The sequence below is a fragment of the Xenopus tropicalis genome, chromosome 8, assembly GCF_000004195.4.
Source record: "Xenopus tropicalis strain Nigerian chromosome 8, UCB_Xtro_10.0, whole genome shotgun sequence".
In the NCBI taxonomy this organism is placed as follows: domain Eukaryota; kingdom Metazoa; phylum Chordata; class Amphibia; order Anura; family Pipidae; genus Xenopus; species Xenopus tropicalis.
In genome coordinates this window covers 94,367,801-94,387,046 of record NC_030684.2, presented here as the reverse complement: position 1 = coordinate 94,387,046, position 19,246 = coordinate 94,367,801, and positions in this window count along the sequence as shown.

The following is a 19,246-nucleotide window of genomic DNA, read 5'->3' as shown; positions in this document are numbered from 1 at the left end:
ATTACTTATCAAATCATATCACTTTCACCTAAGAAATATTTCCAATTTATGATTATTTATCACCCAAGATGCTGTCAAAATTCTTATTCACACTCTTATCATATCATGCATGGACTACTGTAACTCTTAATTAGCCTTCCCATCCTGAGCCTATCCCCTCGCCAGTTCATAATAAATACAGCTGCCAGGCTCATACTCCTCTGCAACCATGCATCCTCTGCCATGCCACTTTGCCAATCCCAACACTGGCTTCCGCTACCATCCTATACATACATCCAGACATAAAAATTCAGATGTATGACCCTCATCTTTAAAGCAGTTCATAACTCTGCCCCACCCTACATCTCTGAACTTATCTCTAGGAACCAGCCAACCCACTTGTTATGCTCCTCTACTGACCTGCTCCTCAACTCCTCTCTCATTACCTCCCCACACACTCGCATTCAAGACTTTGCAAAGGCTGCCCTCCTTCTCTGGAATTCACTCCCACAATCTGTGAAACTTTCTCCCAATCTTTCTGCCTTCAAAAGATCTCTAAAAACACATATATTTAGAGAAGCTTATTCTCAATTAATTTAGCAAAACATCAATAGGCTGCTAAAAGCAATACCCTGTGCTACATCTCTTGCACTGCTTCATTCTGATCATGCCCAATCCCACACCTTGTGCCTCAACCCCTTATCCTTATAGATTGTAAGCTTTTTTGGGCAGGACTCTCTCCACCTCTTGTATTGGTTACTGGTTGCTTTGCATGTAATTCTGTATGCCCAATGTGTAAACCTACTTATTGTACAGCGCTGCAGAATATGTTGGCGCTTTATAAATACATGTTAAAAATAATAATTGCATGGTTTTATCTCTTGAGTCTCCAATTCTGCTCCATCTTTTGTGGTAGGATACTTCTCAATCAAGGACTGCACTGTTTATTGTTGCTTTGAAATATATTTCATAATTATGAGTAGGTCTTTCAGGATGAGCACCACCTTGTTTGCAGTCATCGTAAGGTGTGTAAAGCCTAATCATATAACCATACAGCATTAGTTTGCAATGTATTTAGTCCTCCTGGCCACTCATCACAAAACAAAGCCTTTCCTACCAGTACAGAAGAGTAAAAAAGTACCAAAAATACAGTCACAAAGTAAATGCCATCCAGCCACCATGACTTTCACTGGAAACACTTTAAAATAAAAAATTGAGTTCTGCCACAAAAGCTATAACCTTTTACTTCAGGAAATTAGAAGACTGAGATTACCCCTGTGAACAGCGCAGGAAAGTCATTATACTACACAATAGTACAGAGGTTGATGACCTTCATGAATAATAAAACCAAAAGGTAAGGGAACAAAAATTAAGATTCGTGATATATGGGTGTCAAGGGAAATTACTGCACTATTCAAAACTTCTGCCTAGACTCTGAATTGTCCTTTTAAAGCTTGCCGGCAGTTCATAATATGAACTGACATACCCTGGATAAAAAAACAAGCGACAGCTCCTGAAAAAAGGGCATACATATTGGACACTGAACATTTTTGACAGTTCTAAAAAGCCCATGGTCATTGGTGGTTAGCTAGAGATTTGTTTATCCTCCTAAAGCACTGCAGTACAATGTATCACAATGCATCTGTAGGTATATTGGAAAACAAACAAAATCTGTTTGTCTGTGTTTGTAAAAGGTTTGTGCAATATACTTGAAAAGAAGAGGGGAACTGAGGATTTATGTACTATAAAAAACACCTATCGAATTCAACAACACATACATCCCAAGATACACATTTGAAAATATTGAGCTTCAGTATAAAGTTTCATATGCTGCATATAAAACATTACTGCATCGCAAATTAATACGACTCTGACAATATAAAATAGGAGTTACAGTGATACAAACTAAAATACATTGCTTATGTGGTAACAGGTAAACGCGATAAAGAGTGAGCAGGCTATTACTTAAATAACATTGCACACGATAATATGTAATAGTAATAAAACTATGTGTATAAAGATAGAAATAGAGGCTAATCTATATTTAAATATATAATTGTTCCTGCAATAAACTTTAGAAGCTCAGTATACAGGTATATTTGATGTGTTTTACTGTATTTGCACTAGATAGCTTGCAATTATTTGCTTTAAGTCTTGGAAATGTTAGTCTAAACTAAATGTCTATTTTACAATTTTAATCCCTTTTCTAATAAAATTACACAGGCAAGATGATCCCAAATTTCAGTTTCAGTTGTCAGTGTGTTATGGCCATTGACCTGCCACCCTATCTTTGCATTTGAATTGGGGCTTTCTAAATTAAACATTATTTTGTGAGTGCCATGGTTTCTTTAGATAAGGTTTTATCCGTTAATAAGCATTGAAAGCATTAGCATTTGTAGACCATGCCTATCACTTATCACCTGTCTGACTAATGACAGAAAGGGTATTTACACTACCGCTGCCATCAGTGAATGTAGCAATTGAAATAGTAAGAGACTGATATATAATTTTAATCTTTTCTGTGCAGCATCTTTTGAAACTTCCAAATATCTTTCTGTAAAAAAAAAGTAATCTTTTACAAAACAGCCACTGACAACTTCACTAGCAGAGAGCTTAGTGTAATGTTATTTGTGATGTGATTAGTGGATGGTGGCCGTTTATCTATATCAGAAAAAATAATGTAGGTATATCAGTTTTAGCTTATATCAGCATCATCAGAAATACAATTACAGCGAAAAAGGTGTATATGCCAATCATATTTTTTAGCCTTCCTCTGCATCACTTGATATTAGCAAGGTTTCGTTTAGTTCAATCGAACTATCTTTTTTCAACTTCATCTACTATATATACCTATCAGTGCTAGGCCTAGCTGGCCAGTGCCCTAGGAAACCTAGCCCCCCCCACCCAGGGGGACTGTGTGAGTAGGTGCAATGGTGATGTGGAGGGGGCCAGGTGCCAGTGATTTGCGGGCAGTGGGGTGACAAGGGTAGGCAGAAGAGGTATGTGTTTGCTGCCTTTCCATTCGCCCTAGGCATGTGCCTCTTTTGCCTACCAGTAGTTCCAGCAATGGTACCAATATTTCAAGCAATAAGCACCAATATATGCATGAAATATACACACTGCACAAGCAAATATACAGTACATATACTACTAATTACTACTAATACTACTACACATCTAAGTCTTAAGGGCTCATTTACTAGTGCAAGTGCAGTGTGCAAATTGCAATTTCAAGAGCCATGGTTTTAACCAAAAATTTAGTGTAATAGTGATCTCAAGGTGGTGAGGAGCCTGACACAATTGTGTCAAGATGTCTTAAAATACATACAATTGTGTGTGCGCTTCAACACGTTTTCACAGACCACTGTCAACATGAAAACTGTAAAGATTCTTTAGGAGCAGATACACTGCATCTCTTTAAACAGGGCACTGGGGAAACCTGAAGCTACACCAATTTTAAGGTGGAGCTACACATGATTCATCAGAATAGACTGGCTAGCACAGTGCCAATTCATACCAAAACGTGCAAGTGCTTTAGATATACAAATTAAAAGCTTCCCCTGTTTTAGTTGACAGACTTTTTTTTGTCAAAAACCTACTTCAAAATTTTTTTAAAACATCCACAAGTAAGCTGCAAGCAAGAGCAATTGATTGATGAAATACCAAATGAGATCAGGAACTCATTTCTTCATCAGTTGGTTGGCTGAACACCAATGTTAGAGGGTAAGTAAATCTGCCCCTTAGTGTTTTGAGGCACTTTAAATGTTGACCTGGTCTCTACAAAGGTCTCTATAATGTTCTCCAAACAAGAGGATTAAGTCAATGTCTGTTTAGTGAAGAGAGCTGTCAAGTAAAGCCTAGCTTGACCATCTCATTGTCACCAGGGACAGTAAGGATTGCTTTTATCATTGTAAAATGAGGTAGTAAAGTCAACAAAGTCTTTGAAGCCACCTGCTGTTAAGTACAATGAAAAAAGAGGCTTTTTGGTAGATTGAAAATGAATAGGTTATGCGTAACCGTGAAAATATGGAATGAATAATCAGGACAGGCATAAATAAACTGTTTGTATTCCCAGGCTGCCAGATTCTGCTACTTTCTCTCTTTGGCTCCAAGGATGACTGGCTCTCCATCAATCAGTGTTTCTACTTGGCTGGCATCCAGGGGACAATCAATTCCCTCTCTCACAGATGGAACAGTGCTCACCTTCATAAAACTGGTAATGTCTGTTTGTGTAGCGCCAAGCGGGGTTGAGGAAGCAGAGAGATTTGTTATGTGTCTGCGACTATATGCTTTATAAATGAACTGTTTTTATTATTGAGGCTGTGTTGTAACTGGCAATATTGCTACTGCAGTATATACCTCATGGAAATGAAGCTAGATTTTTATGTTAATTCAATTTATTGATACAATATATGAGCTAATATGTAATGGTTTTAATGGTCCTTGTGTTAAAAGCTGCATTTGGTTCCAGTTCAAAAGTTCAGCTGAAGTTTAAACCCATCTTGCTGCTTTCGGCTATAGATTTGCTGAAAAAAAAAAATACTCATCTACAAGGTTGACTTACTATACTGTGATGACCCCTCATTAATGAGTGGTAAGTAGAGAATGTTAGCATACAGTAGATGTACTACAGTATAAGCTGGTGTGATAAGAGAAGATAGGTAGAGGAATGCGACGGGTACAACATACAACAGAAATATTCTATTTAGAACCAAATAACTGTTTTAAAAAATCACCAGTAGTGATGAGCGAATTTTTTTGCCAGGCATTGATGCGCATTTCGTCATTGGCAAACTGTTTCGCAAAACTTCAGAGAAAATTCACAGTGGAAAAATTTGTTCTGCATCAAAAAAACTTCAAAAAAACGTTTATAATACAGGTATGGGACCTGTTACCCAGAATGCCCAGGACCCAGGCTTTTCCGGATAAGGGATCTTTCCGTAATTTGGATCTCCTACTTAAATCTGCTAAAAATCATTTAAATATTGAATAAACCCAGTAGGATTGTTTTGCCTCCAATAAGGATTAAATATCTTAGTTGGGATCAAGTACAAGGTACTGTTTTATTATTACAGAGAAAAAGGAAACTATTTTTAAAAATGTGAATTATTTGATTAAAATGGAGTTTATGGGTAATTTGGAACTTTCTGGATAATGGATTTCCGAATAAGGGATCCAATACCTGTTCTGTGATTAGGGTACAGGTATGGGATCCCTTATCTGTAATCCCTTTATCCAGAGAGCTCAAAATTACAGGAAGGACATTTCCCATAGATTCCATTTTCAGCAAATAATATTTAAAAATAATTTCCTTTATTTCTGTAATAATAAAACAGTACCTTGTACTTTATCCCAATTAGGCTATAATGAATCCTTATTGGAGGTAAAACAATCTTAATGGGTTTATTTGATGTTTACATTTTTTTTTAATATCTTTAAAGTATCAAGGTCCAAATTACAGAAGGACCCCTTATCTGGAAAATCCCAGATCCCAAACATTCCAGATAACAGGTCCCTTATCTGTATAATCAGAATCAACAAGAATTTGGCATTCAATGAAAATCAGGCAAATAAAGCTCTAATCCAAGCTGTATTTGTGGTTGTACCAAAAGTTCAGGTTTGGGGCATTATGCCATTCTATAAAAAAATAAAGTAATTTTGAAGACGTTTGTTTAGAAGGCACACATAGGGGCTGATTTACTAACCCACGAATCCGACCCGAATTGGAAAAGTTCCGACTTGAAAACGAACATTTTGCGACTTTTTCGTATGTTTTGCGATTTTTTCGGATTCTTTACGAATTTTTCGTTACCAATACGATTTTTGCGCATTTTTCGTAGCGTTAAAACTTAACGCTACGAAAAATGCGCAACTTTTCGCGTAAGTTTTAACGCTACGAAAAATGTGCAACTTTTTACGCAACTTTCGTAATGGATACGAAAACTCGCGTTTTTACGCAAAAATCGTATTGGTAACGAAAAATTCGTAAAGAATCCGAAAAAATCGCAAAACATACGAAAAAATCGCAAAATACCGATCATAACGAAAAAAACGCAATCGGACTCCATTCGACCCGTTCGTGGGTAAGTAAATCAGCCCCTTAGAGGTGGCCTATAATATCCATTATCTTTGCCTTTTTAACTGAGAGGTTAGCCCAGCCTTCTTGTTTTTGACACACTTTTTTAGCCTTTATCTGGCAAAAAAAAAAACTTCTGTGAAGTAAACCATTCATTTACTTTTGATATATAAACCTTGTGGATCCTTATATTCATAGCTATGCTGATGACCTTCTTTATATTCTACCAGTTAAGGGTATAATATATTATTTCTGCACACATATCGATTATGTAACAATCATGATTTATCACTGCCAACACTGGTGATGCTCTGCCATAATAAATTATCACCTTGTACTGATGGATATACATGCAGAAAGTGTCTATATAAATTATCTAGTGAAACCTTACTGCAGCGTCATTTATAGAAAATGCACAGTGCTGAGCATAATTTGTATGTGGTAACATTGGTTGAGTTACTGGACTGGGGCAAATGCACCTGAGATTAAAAGAACATAATCCAAACCACTGAGGCTATGGAGGGTTGTGTGGATTGGTAACTACATACTGTAGGGGAAATTGAAAAGTGCTTGCCTAGAAATGATAGGGAGTAAAAATGCACAGTAGGTAAATGTTATACATGTCAGGTAAAACTAGTGCCCTTTTGAAAAGTCAAAGTCGTAGGCACTTTTGCGCAGCTAAATTATGATTACGCTCCAGTCAAAGGAAATGTTTATTGCAAGCCCACCTGTTGCACTGGAGTGTCTGAAATAGATGCTTATTAAATGTAATAGATGCTTTTTAGAGATTGATGTGATGTGTGAACATATTTCCACTGAGAAATCAACTGCAGTTTTTAAACCAGTAGGGGGATCAGGCAGACTCATCATTCACATCAGCCAAAAAGCCAAAGCTCATATATTTTTAGCAGTGACGCTTGTTGCTAGTATTATTTTATACTTTCGGTTTACCACAGAGAAATGTTTCATTGGAAAGATTTGATTCTAACATTGTCTACAGATAGCCGTAACCCCTGGGGTAAGAAAACTATTAATCACTTGGAATTAAGACAGTTACTCAAGCCTCACCCACTGTCAAAAGGTTGTCCCACAGGCTTTTATATCTTGAATATCCTCAAAAAAAATGAAAGTTCCATCCTTTGACTTGACTGAGCCTGAAATCTAATTCATTTTGCTCAGAAGCTGCTCAAGGTCAGTCATTATGACTATGTCAGCTCTAAATGATATTTCCCCCCCGCTCATAGAAGCTCGGCTTGTACCAACGTGACTGATGGTGATAGTTGTGTTGTCAGGGAGAAGCCATCAGATTGTCCAGCAGGAGGTTAACTAAGGAGAAAGAACTAATGTCCAAGGCCTCAATTTATCTTCATTTTAAAAGTGAAATCTTTCATCCAGCTAAGCTGCAAATGAAATATTAAGACCAATCAAGCAATTTAATGTTCCTGAGACATGCATTGTTGGATCAGTGCCACAGCTTTACAACTCTATAGGCTAATGTATTTTGCCTTTGCATTCTTCTGTGTGTCTGCTTTTTGTTTTATGCTCATGTGGTGGATTGTGAACAATCTGAGGTGGCACACAGATCTGTTTGATTTCAATAGGGAAAATAGCAGCCACTACTGATCACTTTAAACAATGGCCTGTGTATAAAGCAGTAATATATTTGAAATGTGTCACAGTCAAGGTCTTCAAAATCAACATGGTGTCTACATGGTGAACCTGATTTGTGCACACACTTCTCTCTATAACAGCCACCTTCAGATTCAGGTAATATCCCCTGCTAGTTGGTACCCAGCTTTTTTTTGGGTGTCGCCTGGAATTTACCATGTGAGGCTCACTGCATGCCCATTTGTAGCAAACAGTGCTATGATATCTATCCAGTGCAGGTACCTGTTACTTGTACAAATATTCCTAAACTCTTAAATGTGGCCTTTAGCAATAACATCTCTGCCAGAACTATAACAGCATGTGAAGCAAAATTTTAAAGTGCTCATTGGTGCTACTGACAATGCCAGTGCCAGAACCACCAAAGGATACTGGGCACAAAGCAGTCCTATACTTCCTGCCAGAGGCTGGCATTAAGTCCAGGGCTCCCTTGTGTCTGTGGAAGCCATGCTCTTTGCCTTGTAATATCCTGTGCAAGATACTGAACAAAACTTTCACCTGCTGGTCTTGCAGCCAAATGCTTTGTGTTTGGATGTTCAATTTTGCAACCCATAGCACTTGAGTTCTTTTGCCTGTTTCATTGGTCACTTGGACCATTTAATGATATAGTGTTTAGCTTACATAATTGGGTGTGGTTGGGAGCAATACCATTTTTGAATACAGGCATTATATTAGTGATGCAGCCACATGCCATTCATTATGTTATGTATAGGTTCTACATTCCTTGCATGTTCAGCAAATCAGCCCCACAGAACTTCTACATGTACAGCACAATGAGTAGACAAATACAAATAAGCATGAAAAAAAAACCAATCCTTTAAAAGAAAAGCCTACATAAAAGTTATGTGTGTGTTCATCATTCAGTCACACAGCCCAATATGGTCTGGTGTTTCTTTTAATGGCTGAAAAGAACTGTGATAATAAGAATGCTTCTCTTTAATCCCAGCCCTTTGAACTATTTGTGCTTTGCCTTGCAGTTTGAAGATGAAAGTAGACAGCTTATTGCAGAATTATTGTACAGTTAAATCTCCTAAATGAGTATAGGCTTTTTTCTTCCTTTATGATTGTAGCTATGAATTGTAATAGACAAGCTCTCAAGGCGATCTGAAACTTTATTTCCATTTTATATATCATGAATTCCTTATTGGTGTTCTCCTATCGGCTTAAACTAAACTGGCATTTCTGGACAGAAAACACTTTAAAAATAACATAATAGCATATTTCTGCTAAGTGCTCCCAAGACTGTCTTCGTAAATAGAGATTATTCTGCTCTGCTTTCCTGATTGTTTCATTTTTCACCTAAATAATATTACAATTGAGTGCATCTTCAGGGATCTGCTTTACCTTTTTATGTTATTAATCCCTTGAAGAGAGAGCAATACTTCTCTTACCAGTGTGACTTTCTTGTTTGAGCATATTGCTTATATCGCTTAACATAGTTACTCTGTTAAGGAAGAGGACAATATAAAGTTACGTATACCCGTAAACTCAAATTTGTTTGCAATAATCAAAGCCAAAACTGAGACCTCTAGTATTTTTTTGTTCAGATTTGTACCTCCTATATTTAACTTATTCCTTTTTTGTTTCCTAACATTTTTTGTTGTTTTAAGTTTTGAACAGCTAAAAAGTAAATGTAGTACATGGGGGCTGCTTTTGGGTGGTTGCACGATATGTGTTAGCAGGGTGCAGTTTTGGGCCACACACCACAAAAAGTAGCTGGTGAAATGCTTTGAAATCCACCCCATTTTGCATGTAAAGGATACATTTATATATGAAACATCCAGTAATCCAACCCTTAAAGGGGACATATAGGGGCTGATTTACTAAGACACGAATTCCAACCAAATTGGAAAAATTCCGATTGGAAAACGAACATTTTGCGACTTTTTCGTATTTTTTGCGATTTTTTCGGCGCCTTTACGACTTTTCGGAAATTATCGCAACTTTTTCGTTACCAATACGATTTGCGCGAAAAAACGCGAGTTTTTCGTAGCCATTCCGAAAGTTGCGATTTTTTCGTAGCATTAAAACTTGCGCGAAAAGTTGCGCTTTTTTCGTAGCGGTAAAACTTAAAAGGCGCGACGTTTCGCGCAAGTTTTAACACTACGAAAAAATCGCAACTTTCGGAATGGCTACGAAAAACTCGCGTTTTTTCGCAAAAATCGTATTGGTAACGAAAAAGTCGCGATAATTTTCCGAAAAAATCGCAAAATACCGATCATTACGAAAAAACGCAATCGGACGCATTCGGCCCGTTCGTGGGTTAGTAAATGTGCCCCATAGGATAAATGGGAAAAACCCTAATATTGTAGGCAATTATGAATAATATACGGTGCTGGTTTCACTTTGTGCTAAAAATTAATCCTATCTGTAACAATGGCCCCTTTATTGGAGCTCCCTATAGACCCTATCACTTCTCTGTCCGAGTCTGAAATGAAGAGTGGGCGTGTCCTAACGGTCCCTGCCAGAAGCACAGTAGTAGGAGGAGAGCCAATCACAGCCCTGCACTCACACAAGCAAAGACAGACTTCAGTTCCCTATCAGGTCAGCATAGCTGCTGATTGGTTCCTATCTTACAGTGCAGGGTACGGAAGGCCGCCGGCTCCCCAGCTCATCCAGAGAATTCAGCCCGCAGGAAGTGGAACAGAAGGGCGGGACAAGTGGGGTTTTTGTGGAATTTCTCAATTAATCAGTCCGAAACACAACTTTTTAAGCACATTCCTTCTATATCTAGAGGAGTATAATTCACTGGTACATTCTTAATTTTTATAGGATATGTCTCCTTTAACAGTCCTATGAAAAGTGAAAGTCATGTTCAAAGTCACTTGTGTTCCATTCGGTGGATGTTAGTCCATGTTGATCATAAAGGGTTTATCTCCATTATAAGGGCTTTATCTCCATAATTAAAAAATTAATTAGATGAAAAGCCAAGGGGTTAAAGAATAAAAAAAAAGTTCAGCATATTCTATATTTGTCATTCTTATTTGAAGCTAATGTTTAGAATTTACTAACTCTCTTCTTGCTGCCTGTGATCACTTTGTAATTCTAACTGATATGAATATCTGTAGGGCAAAAAGGGAAATTAAACCCATTAAGCTTTCTAAAGTATTATCAGTCTTGCAAAAATGATGTGCGTTGTTTAGCACAAACAAAAAGGGAAACAAAAGGCATACTTTAAGCAAAACGAAAATGAATACGCCAAGTCCCTAAAGCTTGAACAATGAAGTAAAGCATAAGGAATACATAGGCTAATAAAGTCTCAGGAATTTTGTTTCAACAAAAAGAATTGTGTTTATTTGTTAGCAAATATGTTATTTAAACCCCCAAAGGGGCTTTGGAACCTAGGATGGGATAGTCCAGAGAACCTTTGAGACTTTACTGTACTTCTTTGGGGTGTTGTTTTTAAGACATTTATTAGTTTCTCTTTTCTATCAGTCAGACAATAAAGTAGGCACAAGCAAGGCCTGTCTGTATTTTCCTCGGGAAATAGCTTTTGCCTTTTTCCCTGTGAAGCAGTTAGGGAAAGAGGCAATGAAAATGTTTCATCAATGGACTAAGTTCAAGATTACAAAGGCTTTCAAGGTTGGTAGTTGCTTTTAGCAGGTAGAGTGGGACCATGCTGGAAGCTGAGGCAAGCTAACATGCTCTTAGACTCTATCTATAGGCTGTGCAACAACAATAGTGGTGCAATCAGTGACCTCACAGTATCACTGGAGAACTTTTAGATTTAGAAAAACTGGGGAAATGATTCAGCTCTAACTGTAACAGGAAGAAGTGTGGGAGTAAAAGACAGAACTTTATCCATTAATTGGCTGATGTGGCCTAACATGTACTGTATGTGTGTCCTTGGTTTGTTTGTGTGCACTGTGAATTGTATGATCCCAGGGGGTCCCTTTGTACTTAAAATAGAGATTTTCTTTTTAGGATTACTCAGTTATACAAAAAAAAGTATAATTTTATGAAAATGGTTTATTTCGATAAAGCAGGGTTTTACATATTAGTTGTTTTATATGAAATATTTTTATGGAGACCTTTGTTTGTTTGGGGGTATAGATTTCAGTTTTGCCTGTCCTATCTGTTCTCAAGAACCAATTTCCTGCTTAGTCCTCAATAAAAAAAAACAATACCTAAGTTTTTAATAGCTGTACATCAGCCAGGTGTCAGCCCAAGGTGCACATATCATATCAGTAAGGCATGGTTGCATCAGAATACAAAGTCTGTTCCAAGAGCTACAAAAGAATTTCTTGCTCCGTGCTGTTACAAATATAAAAACACACAAAGAAACAATATAGGTCAGATGGACAGATGTAGTAAAAGTTAAGACATTGTAAGGTGTTTGCTTTGGAAGGATTTACAATCATTTTTGATGACTGAATTATCACCATTTGCTCTATGTTTTTAGTCAACGAAAATGGGCAAAGTGAAAAACTTTTTAGTAAATGTGCCAGGGATTTTCCAATATAAGAAATGTTCTTGGCTGCGGTGAGAAATGTAATTGATATTTCATACGCGTAAGAAACTCTGTGAGAAAAACTTGTATTTTGCGGAAGACTGACAAAGGGAAGATAACTTGCTTTAGTATCTTGCCCCTAAGCATAACATTAGTAATTGTTTAAATCTGTTTCAAAAAGCAAATATCTATAGTGATTAAACTATTAGGCAAAGAACCACTTTTTAGATTTGTTGAGTTAGTAACTTAAATTGCTTTAGCTTTTGAAGGACTGTGTTTTGCGTATGATTTAACCACTTCAATTGTACTAACAAAGCAACTCATTTAGCTGAATACCAAAGCTGTTATATAGAAAATCCCAGAATCCACCACTGACAAACTGGATCACGGTAATTACATTTGTGTATAAACTGATAAATAATTTGACAGCTTTTGTTCCCTTTCTGATTTATCATTTAATCTGCTCTTGCTGATGGAGTACCTAATAAGACTCCATTCATTTTGTATATTTTGTTTTCTGTTTAATAGAAAATGTTGCATATAGTAGCAAATCTATTTAGTATTAGAGGGCATATTTATAAAGCTGTGTAAAAAGAAAAGACACCAATTATTGCTACATTAGAAACCTGCATAAGTGCAGTTCCAGAGCTGTCAACTTTTGATATAACCTGGGTGACTGGGTGCAAACAACGGTCCAACCCTTTAGAAAAGTTTGGATCTCCATATCTCAAGTCTACTAAAGAAATCATCATTTAAACATGAATTAAACCTAATAGGACAATAAAAATTATATCTCAGTTGGGATCAAGTACAAGGCACTGTTTTATTTTTACAGAGCTTTCTGGATAACTGGTTTATATATATATATATATATACATACTGTATATATATATATATATATATATATACACAGGTATAGGACCCATTATCCAGAATGCTCAGGGCCAAGTTTATTCCAGATAAGGGGTCTTTCCGTAATTCGGATGTTTATTTGTCACTCCCTTCCACTCCTGTCTCTTATGAATTGCACTCAGGCAATAGCATTGTGGGGGGAGCTGAGGCTGGAGGCTTTGGGCACACATAAGAAGTTGGCGCTGTCCTTAGAACTCTTTACCTAGTATTGAGCTAGCTAAAAGTAGTAGAGTAGAGAGTCTGCTTCCCCAGTAACATTGAATTAGTAGTTGGAAGTTAGATAAATATCTTTAGAAAAATAAAGATTTTTAATCAGTGCTTTTTGGGAAAAAATTACATATTACCAGCACTACTGATTTAGAGCAATGTGCCTAAATCCGTGCTATACATCTTTAATCAAAATACAGAATTGCCTGTGCCAGTAGGATAAACCGACTATATACATCTCTCTGTTAATGTTCCTTTAAAGTTAACCCTCAATATATTTAAGGATAGCATTCAATATTTGTCCAAAGCAGTGTAGTCCATCCTCCTGCTAGCAAATATTTGTTTAGCTAAAATTCCAGCATTCCCAACAGCCAAAGACTTTTAGCCTGGAGGGCTGCTGATTAGAGAAGCTTTCTGTCTCTAGCTTGTGCACATTTACTGATTTGTGCCTATGTATTGCTTTCATATGAACTGAATATGCAGTTGAATATGCAGTTGCGATGCCTCTCTGGGCAAACAGACCTAACAAGCACAAGGCCTAATTCTTAAGAGGAGGAAGATTGCAAACAGCAGAAGAGTCATCTTTTCCAGTGGTAACAATTACCTGTCTCTTAGAGCGGAATGATACCATAGCATGTCAAGCAGAAGACACTTCCAAAAGATTCTGCAATGTGCACAAGATGTGAAAGTAAGATTACAGGAAGGAGCTACATTGCATAGGATTTGCATTAACTTGATACTTTTTCTACTTAGGGGGGTAGCATTTACCTGAAATGAGGGCACTGCAGATGTAGAATATACTGTGTGAAGTTTAATTCCGCACAGAAATGTCTTTACATTATTACCTATTTTGGAACAGCCCTTAACAGAAACTAGATTGGATTTATAACTTCAAAGACTGTTTATAGTATATATGTTAACTCTAAAAGGCAGTGCAAATGCTTTATGTAGATAGTAGAATGTGCATGAGATTTCTCGCCATTTAATACCCCTATAAAAAGGAACGCTGCTTACCAGTCAGAACAGTCATACTTTTTATTTTTATTTATCATAATAACTACATGGTTCAAAACAGGATAAAAACCTCTTTTCAAATACAGAGTAATGGCAGGCTGCTTTAGGAACCAGAAAACCTTTAGATCTGCAGTTGTTGTAAAGCCACATCTACCAGCAGATCTGGCAGGGGGATGAAAAAACAAAAAATTCAACAGGTTTGATCTGTCAAGTACCATTGAGTCCTATGGAGGCTTAGAATAGCAGGGGAATAGAATAGTCAGTGACAGCCTGTCCTTGACACATTTTCAAGGACAAATTAATCCCCTCATTGTTTTCAGTTTAACCCAGCTTCAAGGGTAACTTAATCCCACCATTGCTTTCAGTTTCACCCAGCTTCAAGGGTAACTTAATGCCATCATTGCTTTCAGTTTCACCCAGCTTCAAGGGTAACTTAATGCCATCATTGCTTTCAGTTTCACCCAGCTTCAAGGGTAACTTAATGCCATCATTGCTTTCAGTTTCACCCAGCTTCAAGGGTAACTTAATGCCATCATTGCTTTCAGTTTCACCTAGTTTTAAGTGAAACTTAAAGGAACAGTAACACCAAAAATGAAAGTTTTTTAAATCAATTAAAATATAATGTACTGTTGCCCTGCACTGGTAAAAGTTGTGTTTTTGCTACAGTAACGCTAATATAGTTTATATAAATAAGCTGGTATGTGGCCATGGGGGCAGCCATTCAAGCTGGAAAAATGGAGAAAAGGCACAGGTTACATAGCAGATAACAGTTAACCTCTCTAGAATACAATAGTGCTTTATCTGTTATCTGCTATGTGCCTGTGCCTTTTCTCCTTTGAATGGCTGCCCCCATTGCTACAGAGCAACTTTGTTTATATAAGTTTCTGGGGAAAACACCCCAGTTGTACCAGTGCAGGGCAACAGTACATTATATTCTAATTACTTTCATACACTCATTTTTTGGCGTTACTGTTCCTTTAAAGGACAAGGAAAGGCAAAGTCACTTGGGGGTGCCAAAATGTTAAATCACTTACCTTGTACCCCTGGCTGGTGCCCCTGTTAGGAGAAAACAGCGCCAGCCCGGGGTAGCTGTAGCGCTTCCTCCTTCCTGTTCACTTGCGCGTGCATGCGCAGTAGAGTGAAAAAGCCAAACTTTAACAGAAAAGTCGGCTTTTCACTCTACTGCGCATGCGCCGGTCCCGGTTTCCTGGCAAAACGAAGCCAGAAGGAGGAAGCGCTACAGGTACCCCGGGCTGGTGCTGTTTTCTCCTAACAGGGGCACCAGCCCGGGGTACAAGGTAGGCGATTCCTTGTCCTTTAAACACATTATTGTTTTACAAGAGTGCCAATGCGCCTAAAATGGCTGCTGGAGCAATTCCTGTTTGGGATCCTGTAAAGAGGATTCATGGAAACGAATGTCCGTTTAAACTCAAATTTTTCGAGTTTTAACAATGCTTTCAACTCGATTAGTAAACTCAAACTTTTCATACTGACATTTTATAAATACAGCAATGATCAAGTCTAATTAGAAAAAAACAAATTTTAATAAATGTTCCCCTTAATTTACATTCATACTTTGAAGAGTAGTTTTTTTAATGTCAGTATCACTTTAATTTATTTTCAAATATGACCAAAAGAATTGCCGCAGGGTAGCTTAGGTAAAAAGGATTTTAAATTGAAAACCTTGAAAATAATATAATTTGCAAAAAATGATTAATTTACAAATAATTTGGGCAAATAAGAGTATACAATATATTGCTCATAAGAATAGTTGCCCAGTAACAGTTTTATCTATTTTAGTGGATTTATTCCATCTAAACAATATTTGGCTAGGGGATAATATAATAACAGGTGCACAGTTTGGGGTAGCTTTAGGAACCCATGACATAAGGGTGAAGACACACAGAGCTACTAGTAGCAGCTACTTGTCACGCCTACTAAAATAGACAATGCTGATCATTTACTGATAATTGTCTCTAGGTGTGTTTTAGCAGAGGCAATTCTCAGTATTGTCAATGGCAGGGTATTTTCTTGAGTTTACAAGCTGTGAAAAAATAGATGCTACAAGTAGCTCAGTAGCTTCACCCTAAGGGGCTGATTTACTAAGACACGAATTCCGACCGAATTGGAAGAATTCCGATTGGAAAACGAACATTTTGCGACTTTTTCGAATTTTTGCGATTTTTTCGGCGCCTTTACGACTTTTCGGAAATTATCGCGACTTTTTCGTTACCAATACGATTTGCGCGAAAAAACGCGAGTTTTTCGTAGCCATTCCGAAAGTTGCGATTTTTTCGTAGCGTTAAAACTTAAAAGGCGCGACGTTTTGCGCAAGTTTTAACACTACGAAAAAATCGCAACTTTCGGAATGGCTACGAAAAACTCGCGTTTTTCCGCAAAAATCGTATTGGTAACGAAAAAGTCGCGATAATTTTCCGAAAAAATCGCAAAATACCGATCAAAAAAAACGCAATCGGACGCATTCGGCCCGTTTGTGAGTAAGTAAATGGGCCCCTAAGAGTTAATACTATATAAAGCATAGGATTCCTTATCTGGAAATTCTAAATCCTATACCTGTACCAAAGAACAGTGGTAAGCTTAGAGACAGCTAAATGTGAGGGGTTTAACCATGCTTGCCTAGCAACAAGTTTTCCTGGAAATGTTTTTTTTCTTTTAATTTTAGTAAATTGCTTAACAAATCCCTGTGCCAGTGGGTTCTGCAGATAATATGACAAATCTCAGGCAAGTGACACGTATTCAGGCTTTATTTAACATGACACTGAACGAGGGTCTGGAGGTTATAGACAGATTTATATTTGAACCTGTAAATTTATTGCCCAACAAATATTAATGCATAATAATGCTTAACCTTGCTTTGCTTTGAATTTCACTCAAGTACTAATTACCTGTGCTGTCATCTGCTGAAGTAGCAAATTGAACTAATTGCAGCTCATTGTCAGTCTAAAGGCATTGTGGCAAATCATACCAGTAATTTGCAGACTCATTTGTGTTTGGAAAATGACCAGTCTTCCTCATCGTTTCCCAGATATTCAGCATAAACACAATCTGCCTTCATTGGCCTGCAACTAGGCAAGGGAAGTATGGCACATCAGTGTTTACAGCAGTGGGAACTGAGGTTTGTGGAACTCTTTGCTGTAATAAACCTTGCTTCATTCGTTTTCAGTGCTATCCTTGGCTACTTTTATAACTCTGAGGAGTCTGGCTGTTCTCTGGCACTAAAATGAACATGCTCTCCTTTTTCATTTATAATAAAATAAGTAATAAAAGCCTGAAAAGATGTGGAAAATACTGAGCAAGCAGTTTATTTTGCCATTACTGAAATAGCATTTTTTTTTTGGGACACCCTGTGCTAATTTATTTCTATTTTCAGTTTTAGAACCAGTGAGTTTTCAGAATAGTTTCCACATTTTAAATCGGAATTAAATGGAGACGTTAGCTCCTTAAAAAAAGGGCAGCTAAGGATCGGATTACACTAAGCTTGTTTTCAATATGTCAGCATTGGGCTGACATATTCTCCCTCACATGTAAAATATACTGTATATAACCCTTTCTGTGCTGTAAAGGAAAGCCCTGGAGATATAGGCGCAGGGGCTGCATGACAAGGGATCCGAATAACCAGCAGCCAGATTACACTGGTTTATGTTTAGAGATTGGCAGAACCAGGTGCAACTGTGATTAGGTGAGAAGGAAAGAGTTAAGGCAGGAGAAGGCTGGCCTGGGGGGCGGAGAAAGAGAGGGATGTGATGTCAGAAAAGCACTCACTTCCTTCTGACCATGTAGAAGCATCCCACCCTCCCTCCCTCTTTTTGTATATTTTGCAAAATGTCAGGAGTTTCTCTTCTTTTGGTTTTCATATTATCTATTAATAACTGAATGTGGAATTTTTACGGAATGCATTGTTATATTGTGCTTTCTGTATCTTTATATGGTATAAACTTGAGAGTCAGCTTTGTGTTTAATTCATGTTAACAACGATTTCTTGATCCAGGGAATGTTTCCGATTGCCAAGGGGGTCAGGAAGGAATTTTTTCCCTCTTGAGGCATAATTGGCACTAGCTTCAGGTTGGGTTTTTTGCCTTCCTCTGGATCAAAATAGTGGATATATGATAATATATTTTAAGTTTTATTTGTCACAGCAGCGGTAGGACCTTGCCAGAGTACTGCACAGGTAATTTTAGCAGAGGGAGAAAGGAGGTTCTCTCCTGTGACTGCACGGTGGATTGATAGATACAGACGCTACTACTGCTTGTGCTAGGGGACAGCCTGCTTGGATTTCCTATCATCGAGACACTGTAGATCCAGAACCGGCAGCAGGGCTGCTGAACTTCTCTCATGGTTGGTAATGCAGCTCCTGCTGGTAGCAGAGTTTGGGGCCATCCTCTCTGTAGGTAGAGGCAGTCTAATACTCATTCAAGTCTTCAGCGAGGAACGGCAGAGCATAGTAGTGACCTCTTATGGAATTATGGCTTTAGAATATTGCCCTGGGTTTCTCCACCTCTGTCTCCTGGTGTTTAATTAAGGTATGTAACAAGAGGGTTCAGTGGGGTGCCTCAAGGCGAAGGGTCAATTGAGGAGTCCCCTTGTCATGGCCTAAATCCAGCTGCTCAAGGGCAGAACATTATCACATTTTCAACCCTTGCTTAATGAGCTTAGGATGTTGCTTCTGCAAAAAACTAGGATATCAGGAGCACAATCTACGCTTTTCCCTTTGATGGTGCAGCTATCTGATGTGCGGCCACATCAGTGATTCCAGAATGCAAGAAAAATGGGGGCCCTGAACACACCATTTTCATTGTTGTGTTCGATTTTATTGTACCATCTCAAAAAACCCAACATTTCGGGGGTAAGCCTGTTGTTGTCAGGATACAAAGGACCAGATTCAATTCAGTGAGAGAAAGTTATCTCACTGTTTATCACATGAA